The sequence below is a fragment of the Pinus tabuliformis genome, chromosome 3_2 (genome assembly GCF_031772625.1).
Source record: "Pinus tabuliformis cultivar Carrire ecotype Pingquan chromosome 3_2, CPIR1, whole genome shotgun sequence".
NCBI classification, from domain to species: domain Eukaryota; kingdom Viridiplantae; phylum Streptophyta; class Pinopsida; order Pinales; family Pinaceae; genus Pinus; species Pinus tabuliformis.
In genome coordinates this window covers 1,193,011,668-1,193,021,320 of record NC_142302.1, presented here as the reverse complement: position 1 = coordinate 1,193,021,320, position 9,653 = coordinate 1,193,011,668, and the positions used below count along the sequence as shown (strand labels likewise).

General features: G+C 37.1%; 1 pseudogene; it reads left to right on the top strand.

The window, feature by feature from the left end:
• Window positions 1-1,125: 1,125 nt before the first annotated feature.
• On the top strand, window positions 1,126-2,290 carry LOC149184997 (leucine-rich repeat receptor protein kinase HPCA1 pseudogene; annotated as a pseudogene).
• The last annotated feature ends 7,363 nt before the right edge of the window (window positions 2,291-9,653 follow it).

Here is a 9,653-nt window from a genome sequence, read left to right as displayed (position 1 = left end):
AAACTCAATGTGTACAATATAGATGGAGAGGATGCGAAGTTATTTAAAGTTTTGGTCTCGCAGAATGTTGACTTAGTTTTGAAAATATTAAGCATCATGCACTAAACTCAATGTCTACAATATAAAGGGAGAGGGCAGAAAGTTATTTAAAGTTTTGGTCCCGCAGAATGTTGACCTAATTTCTGCAAATATTAAGCATCGTGTACTAAACTCAATGTGTAAGATATAGAGAGTGAGGGTGGAAAGTTAGTTTTGGCTAAGAAGAATGTGTACAAGGTAGAGGGTGAGAGTGGAAAGTTATTTAATGTTTTGGTCTAGAAAAATGTTGATCTAGTTTTTGCAAATATTAAGCATCATGCAATAAGCGAGGACAAGGCTTTTTTATTTTGTTTATTGAAAAATCTTTATTTTTTAATTAAAACGAAAAAACCCTCAATCAATTATTTAACTAAATCAATTAACTAAACCAATTATAAAATAAAATTAGTGTATGATTCTGAATTAGGATGAACAATATATATAAAACTATCCCAATTATAAAATTAGTGTATCATGCTAAATTAGGATGAAAAATATATATAAAACTATCCATTAACTATCCATTAATGAGCAGGAATAGTATATATCACCTGTTCAATAATATACTTGATTAAATCCAAAGACTAGTATATACAGCCCCAAAGAGTTGTATATACTGCCCCACTCATTCATAGACTAATAGCTCCCTATATTGGTTACCTTTATTGTGTGATACTTAATATTAACACAAGGAAACTATGTCCTAACCTATATAGCCTTCAGAACATAGGGCTACTTCACAGATCCCAGATTGAAGATAAGAGCAAATAGCAAGCCGCGCTCGGATAAGTTTTCAGATGTTGTTCTGAGTATCTTGACAATCTAATATTTGACCCCGTGTCATCTTCCAAGTGTACAAAGGGATTCTGCCCATTGGCAGAGAGATGGTGGCCGTAAAACAAGCAAGGAAAGAGTCCAAGCAGGGTGTTTCATAATTTAAGAACGAATTAGAATTGTTGTCTCGTGTTCACCACAAAAATCTGATGGCATTGATTGGATTTTGTTTTGAGGAAGGGAACCGATTGCTTGTTTACAAATACATGCCAAATGGGTCCCTTAGAGATAACCTCTGTGGTAGTTTCTGCCAACACTTATTTTCTGGTTTTTTTTACTGAGTTGTGGCGTCGAATTGAAAATAATGATTTGTCTGTCCAAGTAACAGGTAAAACTGGAATTCGTCTTGATTGGAGCAAGACGGTCAATATCGCATTAGGGGCAGTGAGGGGACTGGCATATCTTCACGACCATGCAGATCCACCCATAATACACAGAGATGTGAAGTCGACCAACATCTTGCTGGACGAGAATATGAATGCCAAGGTATCAGATTTCGGACTCTCCAAACTTATTGGAGAGCCAGAGATCATAGATCACGTTTCAACTCAAGTCAAAGGGACCATGGTGAGTATCAACATTGTCCCACTTTAATCATCCACACTTTTTCAAATGTCAAATTTACCAGCAGAAACCCATCTGTATAAAACTTGAGTATGGTAAGCAATATCTGAGATGCCTGCAAGCTATTTTATAATTGAAATTATGTATGGACATTAGACACCATTTAATATGATTTTCAGTTTTAGATATGCAGTTTATTTTGACAACCTATAAAATAGATGGCTTCAGTAATTATCACAGTTTTGGTGGAATCACCCAAAAAATACACATAGCTTAGGGTTGAACTAGTCTCTGCTTATGCAAATGTCAAAATCAATGGCCTGGGCAGGGCTACCTCGATCCAGAATATGTCACTTCACAACTGCTGACACAGAAGAGCGATGTATACAGCTTTGGCGTGGTATTAATGGAACTCCTAACATCTCGGCCACCCCTAGTTGAACGAGGAAAATATTTGGTTCAAGAGTTGAAGACTGCAATGGATACTGGTGGAATAAATGCAGTCCGACGCCAAATACTCGACCCCTTTCTCAGAGATTCTCTAATTTCTCAAACACTTCTTCAAAGCTTAGTAGGGTTATCGCTGCTCTGCATGGACGAGTCGGCCAATCGTCCATTGATGAAGGATGTGGTGAAGGAGTTGGAATCCATAGCAGAATCTCTCAACGCAGCGAACCAATTAAACAAGTCTGAAGCAGTTGCTCCTCCGCGTAGAGGTCACCATGCTAGGTACGTTTATGCAGGTGCAATCTCTTCCAGTTCCTTTGATTACAGCGGGGAATACACTATGACCTACTCCATATTTCCCAAGTGACGTTATATCCCTGCAAGCACTTATGTTGGAAATTTCTAGTAATTTCAAACATAAAAGAAATTGCACAGAGAACAACACTTTGTTTCTAATACAGGATCTTAATCATAATAAAAAAAAACTATTACAAAATAGTCTTCCTCTACTCAGAGGGATTACATCAGGAACGCTTCAGTTCCAGAAACTAATTTCACTATCTCAGAAATTTATAGTTTCAGCACTGCTGTGCATTGCAGAAAGAAAAAAAAACTCTCCTTCTTTCTTTTAATTCTACACTTCTATGTCTGCCCTTACATTTTTTTATATATAATGAACAACACAAAATATCTTACATACATTTTGCTTGTGCCTCTTGAGTCAATTGTGTGGTAACCTATAACTGATAAATGTTGCGGCCAGCTCTGTTGTAAGAAACCCATAATCTTTTACTGCACCAGCACATGGCGCGTTCTTCTTGTTCTCAGGCATGCTGTTTATTAAATGTTGTAGCTGAGCATTCAATGTCTAGGAGCTGTATCTGATCTTCCTTCTCCTTTGGGAACATAAATAAGTAAATGGTGAAAAGACACTTATGGAGGTGGCGTGAACAAGGTAAGAACAAATAATGGCCGTTGGATCAAAAGCGTATGACCCGCTGATATCATATGCAGCTGAAAGTGTGATCTGCGATGGTTCAGATCGCATCGCAACGTTGAAGAGGGCTTAACACGCACTGGCTAATATTTGCGATTTGTGCTCTACGATAAGATCGCATCGCATCGCATCACGATCGGAGAAGCAACATGGTAAGACGCGATGGTGATCTTAGATCGCATCGCAGATAACAAGGGATGCGGGTGAAAATGTAACAACTGCGATTTGCGATGGATCGCATCGCAGGAAAAAATCTGCAGTTTGAAATTATAATTTCAACACTCCCCTTTAATTTCAACTGCTGGGTTTTTCTGCATACCCAGGCATTTCCTGAAATGATCAAAACTTTTCTTTCCCAATGGTTTTGTCAAGATGTCAGCTAACTGATCCTCTATTCTGCAGTGCTGCAAAACAATCTCACCATTGTTAACCAATTCACGTATGAAGTGAAATTTGGTGTCTATGTGCTTTGTCCTTTTATGAAAAACAGAGTTTTTAGACAATGCTATTGCCGAGCTATTGTCACAATAAATGGTTGTGCCCTTTTCTTGTTCATGACACAAATCTCTGAGAACTCTTCTCAGCCACACTGTTTGGCATGCTGCTGCTGTTGCTGCCACATACTCTGCCTCTGCTGTTGACAAAGACACAACTGGTTGCTTCTTGGAAGCCCATGAGATGGCTCCCGATCCCATATGAAACACATATCCCGATGTGCTTTTCCTATCATCAACACTTCCAGCCCAATCACTGTCAGTGTAACCTGTCAACATGAAACTTTCAGAAAAGGAGTATAAAATACCAAACCCCTTCATTCCATTCACATACCTTAGAATCCTCTTGGCTACCTGCCAATGAGTCTCTTTCGGTCTTTCCATAAATTTGGAGATTAAACTCACAGCGTCCATAATGTCCGGCCTAGTTGCAGTCAAGTACATAAGGCTGCCAACTATGCTTTTGTACAATTTTGGATTAAAATCCTTGCTGTTGTCTTCTTTGGTCAATTTCAACCCCATTACGGTTGGAGTCACAGCTGCCTTGCTATTCTGCATGTTAAATCTCTTCAACACTGCTTCTACATATTTAACTTGAGAAATGAAAACACCATTTTCACTTTGGTCTACAATTCCAAGAAAATATCTTAAGAAGCTCAAGTCAGTCATTTCAAATTCACTTTTCGTGACTGCTTTAAAATCAGCAATGAGAGAAGCATCATTGCTAGTAAAAATCAAATCATCTACATATAAAACAACAATAAGAATCTTACTGTCATTCTCCTTTATGTAGAGTGTGGATTTACCATCACACTTATCAAACCCATTTTCTATCAGATAAGCATCTATTCTGCTGTACCATGCTCTTGGAGCTTGCTTCAGCCCTTAAAGAGCCTTCTTCAGTTTGCAAAATTTATGCTCTTGGCCTTCAACTTCATAGCCTGGAGGTTGTTCAACATAAACCTCTTCTTTTAAAACTCCATTCAGGAATACAGATTTAACATCCATCTGGTAAATCTTCCATTTGTGTTGTGCCGCAATAGACAACACTGTTATGACTGTTTCCATCCTTGCTACTGGTGTAAAGGTTTCATCATAGTCATTGCCTTGTTGCTGCTTGTAGCCTTTCACAACAAGTCTTGCTTTGTGCTTGTCAATATTGCCTTCAGCATTGCTTTTGGTCTTATAGACCCACTTAACTCCAATGGCATCTTTGCCTTCAGGGAGGTCCACTAACTCCCATGTTTTACTCTTCTCAATTGCACCAATTTCTTCATTCATTACTTCAATCCATTTATTTTTATTTACAACATCTTCAAAATGAATTGGGTCATCAATATGACAATACAAAGCGAATAATGAATTCAGACCGATATTGTTACTTACCTCTCCTTGTTCATAAATCTCATTCAGATTTCTGAATCTTGGTCTTTTTGGTGTGCTTGGAGTTCCATCCGAACTTGAGGGTATTTCTGATCCCTGTGATGTGCTTAGAGAAGCACTTCCTTGACTTCTCAAGGCTGTTCGAATTCCAGCTTGTGGTGTGGTTTGTTGTACTTGCTGTGGTGGAGGAGGAGCCACCAAGGAAGGATTATTTGCTGCTGTCCCTTCCTCTTCTTCTTCGTGAGACACAATTGTCTTCACTTTTACTGTCTTCTCTAAGCTTCCATCCCAAGCTTCATCTTCAATGAACTGCACATCTCTGCTTACTATCAATTTCTTGGTGGATGGATTATAGAGTTTGTATGCTTTTGACTCATCACTATAGCCAATAAAGACACACTTCTCCCCCTTACTGTCAAGCTTCTTCCTTAGCTGATCTGGTACATGTGCATATGCTACACAACCGAATACTCTCATGTGAGTGACAGTTTGTTTTTGACCACTCCATGCTTCTTCTGGTATTTTGTTCATGACAGCGTTAGTTGGGCATCTATTCAAGATGTAAACTGCGCAAGTGACAACTTCTGCCCAATACTCATGCGGCAAGTGTTTTGCCTTCAACATACTTCTGACCATGTCAAGAATGGTCCTATTCTTCCTTTCAGCAACACCGTTTTGCTGAGGGGTATACCTCGCGGTAAACTGCTTTTGTATGCCGTTCTCTCTGCAAAAACGCAGAAAGTATTTGGAGATGTACTCTCCTCCTCTATCTGTTCTGAGCACTTTGATATAATGCCCACACTGCTTCTCAACAAGAGTTTTTAAGTGGCGGAATTTATCAAACACTTCACTCTTCTGTTTCAGCATATACACCCATGTCTTTCTGGTGTAATTATCAATAAAAGTTAAAACATATTTATTTCCGGCAAATGATGGTATTTGCATCGGTCCACACACTTCAGAGTGAACAATTTCCATGGGTGCTTTTTCCCTTATACTCTTTCCTGCTGGAAAGCTTTCTTTGTGTTGCTTGCCCAAGATGCAACCTTCACAAGGGCTGTCCGGTTTCTCGATCAATGACAATCCCTTTACCATTCCCTTTTTGTGCAACAGATTCAAGCCTCTGAAATTGAGATGTCTAAATCTCAAGTGCCACAACCAATTTTCATCTTTCACTTGTTCCTGAAAGACTTCTTGTGTTACAGCTGGAATAGATCTTCCTTCCTTCAAATTTGCCCTGAGTTTGAGAGGAAACATTCTATTGCTGGTCATCTGCACCTATGCGATGATCTTCTTACTTGGAGGTATGTCTCTGATTGTACACATATCATCATTGAAGAACACATTGTAACCTTTGTTAATGAGTTTTCCAATGCTCAAAAGATTACATTTCAGACCAGGTACATAGTATACCTCTAGCACAATCATCTGTTCTCCATTTCTTGCTTGGATACTGACTCTGCCCTTACCCTTGACAGATATCTTACTATCAGTTCCTGTTGTTACCTCAGATTTCACATTTTCATCCAGATTGGCAAACATTTCAATATTTCCAATCATGTGATTACTACAACCTGAGTCTAAGAACAAAAAATCTTCTTGTTTGTCTTGTGCAATGTTACATGTTAACAGCACAATCTTTGGATTCTTATCTTCTTCATTTGCAAAATTAGCATTCTGCCTACTATTCATGTCATTTTTTTTCTTCTACATTCATTGGCGTAGTGCCCATATTTCTTACAATAATGACATTGGACTTGGGATTTGTCATACCTTTGTCCATGAGCTTGCTGTTTGCTTGAAAGTTCATCTTGGTTCTGATTGCAGCTCCTTCTGCTTGTGCTTGCAGGATTATTTCTGCCTTTGTTTTGGCTTCTTCCATGACCTCTGTTATTTGCTCTGCCTCGACCTTTTCCTTGGCCAAAAGACATCTGAGTCTTGAATGCTTGCTCAAAAGAGGAATCTGTTCCTCTACTCAGTCTGTGTTCATGAGACATAAGAGAAGCACTTAGTTCATCTACTGTGAACTGTGAGAGATCCTTTGCTTCTTCTATTGCTACCACAATAGCTTCAAACCTTGAGGGTAAACATCTCAAGATCTTCTCTACAATCCTCCTTTCTTTAAGATTCTCACCATGAGATCTTATCTGGGTTATCAACCCAATAACCTGAGTGAAGAATGAATCTATTGTATCAGATTCATTCATGCTGGGTGTTTCAAAGTCTCTCCTCAACATCTGCAACTTTGCAGTCTTCACCTTCTCCATGCCTTGATAGGCAGTTTTGAGAATATCCCATGCCTCCTTGGATTTTGTTGCTGCTGCAATTCGTGGAAAAAAACTTTCATGTACTGATTGGAAGAGAAAAAAGAGAGCTTTGGCATCCTTCTTCCTGTTGCTCTTCAACTGGTCTCTTTCTGCTACTGTCAAAGCAACCAATGCTGTTGCATCTGCAGGTTCAGCATAGCCAGTTTCAACCAGCTCCCATATTCCTTGAGAAGAAAACAATGCTTTCATTGTTATGGACCAATAACTGTGATTTCTCCCATTAAACTGTGGCAGTTGGGAATTTGTCAAACCAGTTCCAGCATCTTCCATCTTAACCTGTATAAATAAAGAAGAGATATTGACTGTATAAATAAAAACAAGCAAAAAACTTTCTCTGCTGGAGAAAATCTACTCAATAAGCTTCTTACAGCTCCTACAGTGAAAAACAAACTCTGTTTTTGACTCACTGAGTGCCTAGACTAGCTCCGATACCATGTTGGAAATTTCTGGTAATTTCAAACATAAAAGAAATTGCACAGAGAACAACGCTCTGTTTCTAATACAGGATCTTAATCATAACAAAAAAAACATTGTTACAAAATAGTCTTTCTCTACTCAGAGGGATTACATCAGGGACGCTTCAGTTCCCGAAACTAATTTCACTATCTCATAAATTTATAGTTTCAGCACTGTTGTGCGTTGCAGAAAGAAAAAAAAAAACTCTCCTTCTTTCTTTTAATTCTACACTTCTATGTCTTCCCTTACATTTTTTTTATATATAATGAACAACACAAAATATCTTACATACATTTTGCTTGTGCCTCTTGAGTCGGTTGTGTGGTAACCTATAACTGATAAATGTTGCGGCCATCTCTGTTGTAAAAAACCCATAATCTTTTACTGCACCAGCACGTGGCGCGTTCTTCTTGTTCTCGGCCATGCTGTTTATTAAATGCTGTAGCTGAGCATTCAATGTTCAGGAGCTGGATCTGATCTTCCTTCTCCTTTGGGAACATAAATAAGTAAATGGCGAAAAGACACTTATGGCGGTGGCGTGAACAAGTTAAGAACAAATAATTGCCGTTGGATCAAAAGCGTATGACCGGCTGAGATCATATGCAGGTGAAAGTGCGATCTGTGATGGTTCAGATCGCATCGCAACGTTGCAGAGGGCTTAACACGCGCTGGCTAATATTCGTGATCTGCGATAAGATCGCATCGCATGATCGCATCGCATCGCATCATGCTCTGAGAAGCAACATGGTAAGACGCGATGGCGATCTGCGATCGCATCGCAGATAATAAAGGACGCAGGCGAAAAAGTAACAACTGCGATTTGCGAGACGCGGGAGAAAAAGTAACAACTGCGATTTGCGATGGATCGCATCAAAATTTGCAGTTTGAAATTATAATTTCAACAACTTCTATGTGGACGCGACGTTAAGAATGACAACCACACTTGGAAGGTTTCAGACTTTAGGACGTACGTAAGAATGAGTATATCCGTTCACTGTATCTAACGATGTAATCGTGATATCAAGGATGCATTTGAATCCAAACTATGGACAATGACGCGTGGACGTAGCAGTTTCTAGTTTCGTTACAATTTATGGTTTTTAATTTTGAGTTTCTTATGTTTATTAATTTATGGACAATGACAGGTGGACGTAGCATATTTCTAGTTCTGTTATGGTTTTTAATTTTAAGTTTGTTATGTTTATTAATTTTAATTTTTTTGATTTGAGGTTAATATTTTTCATTACGAACCTCCCACTTTGAGTGGGACTATAGGGACAGCTAATTAGATTTTAATTACAGTAGAACTTAAATTGATATACCAAGTAGAATTTAAAATTTAGTAATTAAATAACTGAGTGGAAATCATTTTTCTTCCAGCGAAATTTTTATATAGAGTTGGGTTATTTGTTTGGCAAGCTTTTTTTGGGTGGAAAAAAGGTTTTGCAGATGACTATAAAATTAAATTATTATTAACTTATTATTAAAAATTTTAATTTTTGCATATTTTTTTGTTTTGAATTTAAAAATGTGATACTATAGTTTATATATTTTTCTTTGTTTTGAATTTAAAAATAAAAATATGGTATTTATTATGTAGGTTGTTTTAAATTTAAAAATATAGTATTTTTTAATTGTTATATATTTTTGTTTGTTTTGAATTTAAAAATATGATATTTTATTATGTAGGTTGTTTTAAATTTTAAAATATAATATTTATTAAATAGTTATATTTATTTTGGAATAAGATTTTTTAAATTTTAATTTAATTATCAATAATTATTAGGTGGATGGTGAGGATTTAACTTTCATAATAGTTTAGATTTATCTTTTTACCATTTTAATTAAATTGATTACTTGAAAATAATGTCACATGAACATATATAATATGAATATGAGTTATGTTTTCTACGCATGTGGTATTAGTATGTTCATATGAATATGGTTTTTTAGGCATGTGGTATTAATAAGCCATGGCATTGAACAATAACATTGTAACAAAATCTATTTACAAATGTAAGAATCTCTATAATAAAATTGAAGTAAATTGTCATGTTTCAATATTTTTTTTTT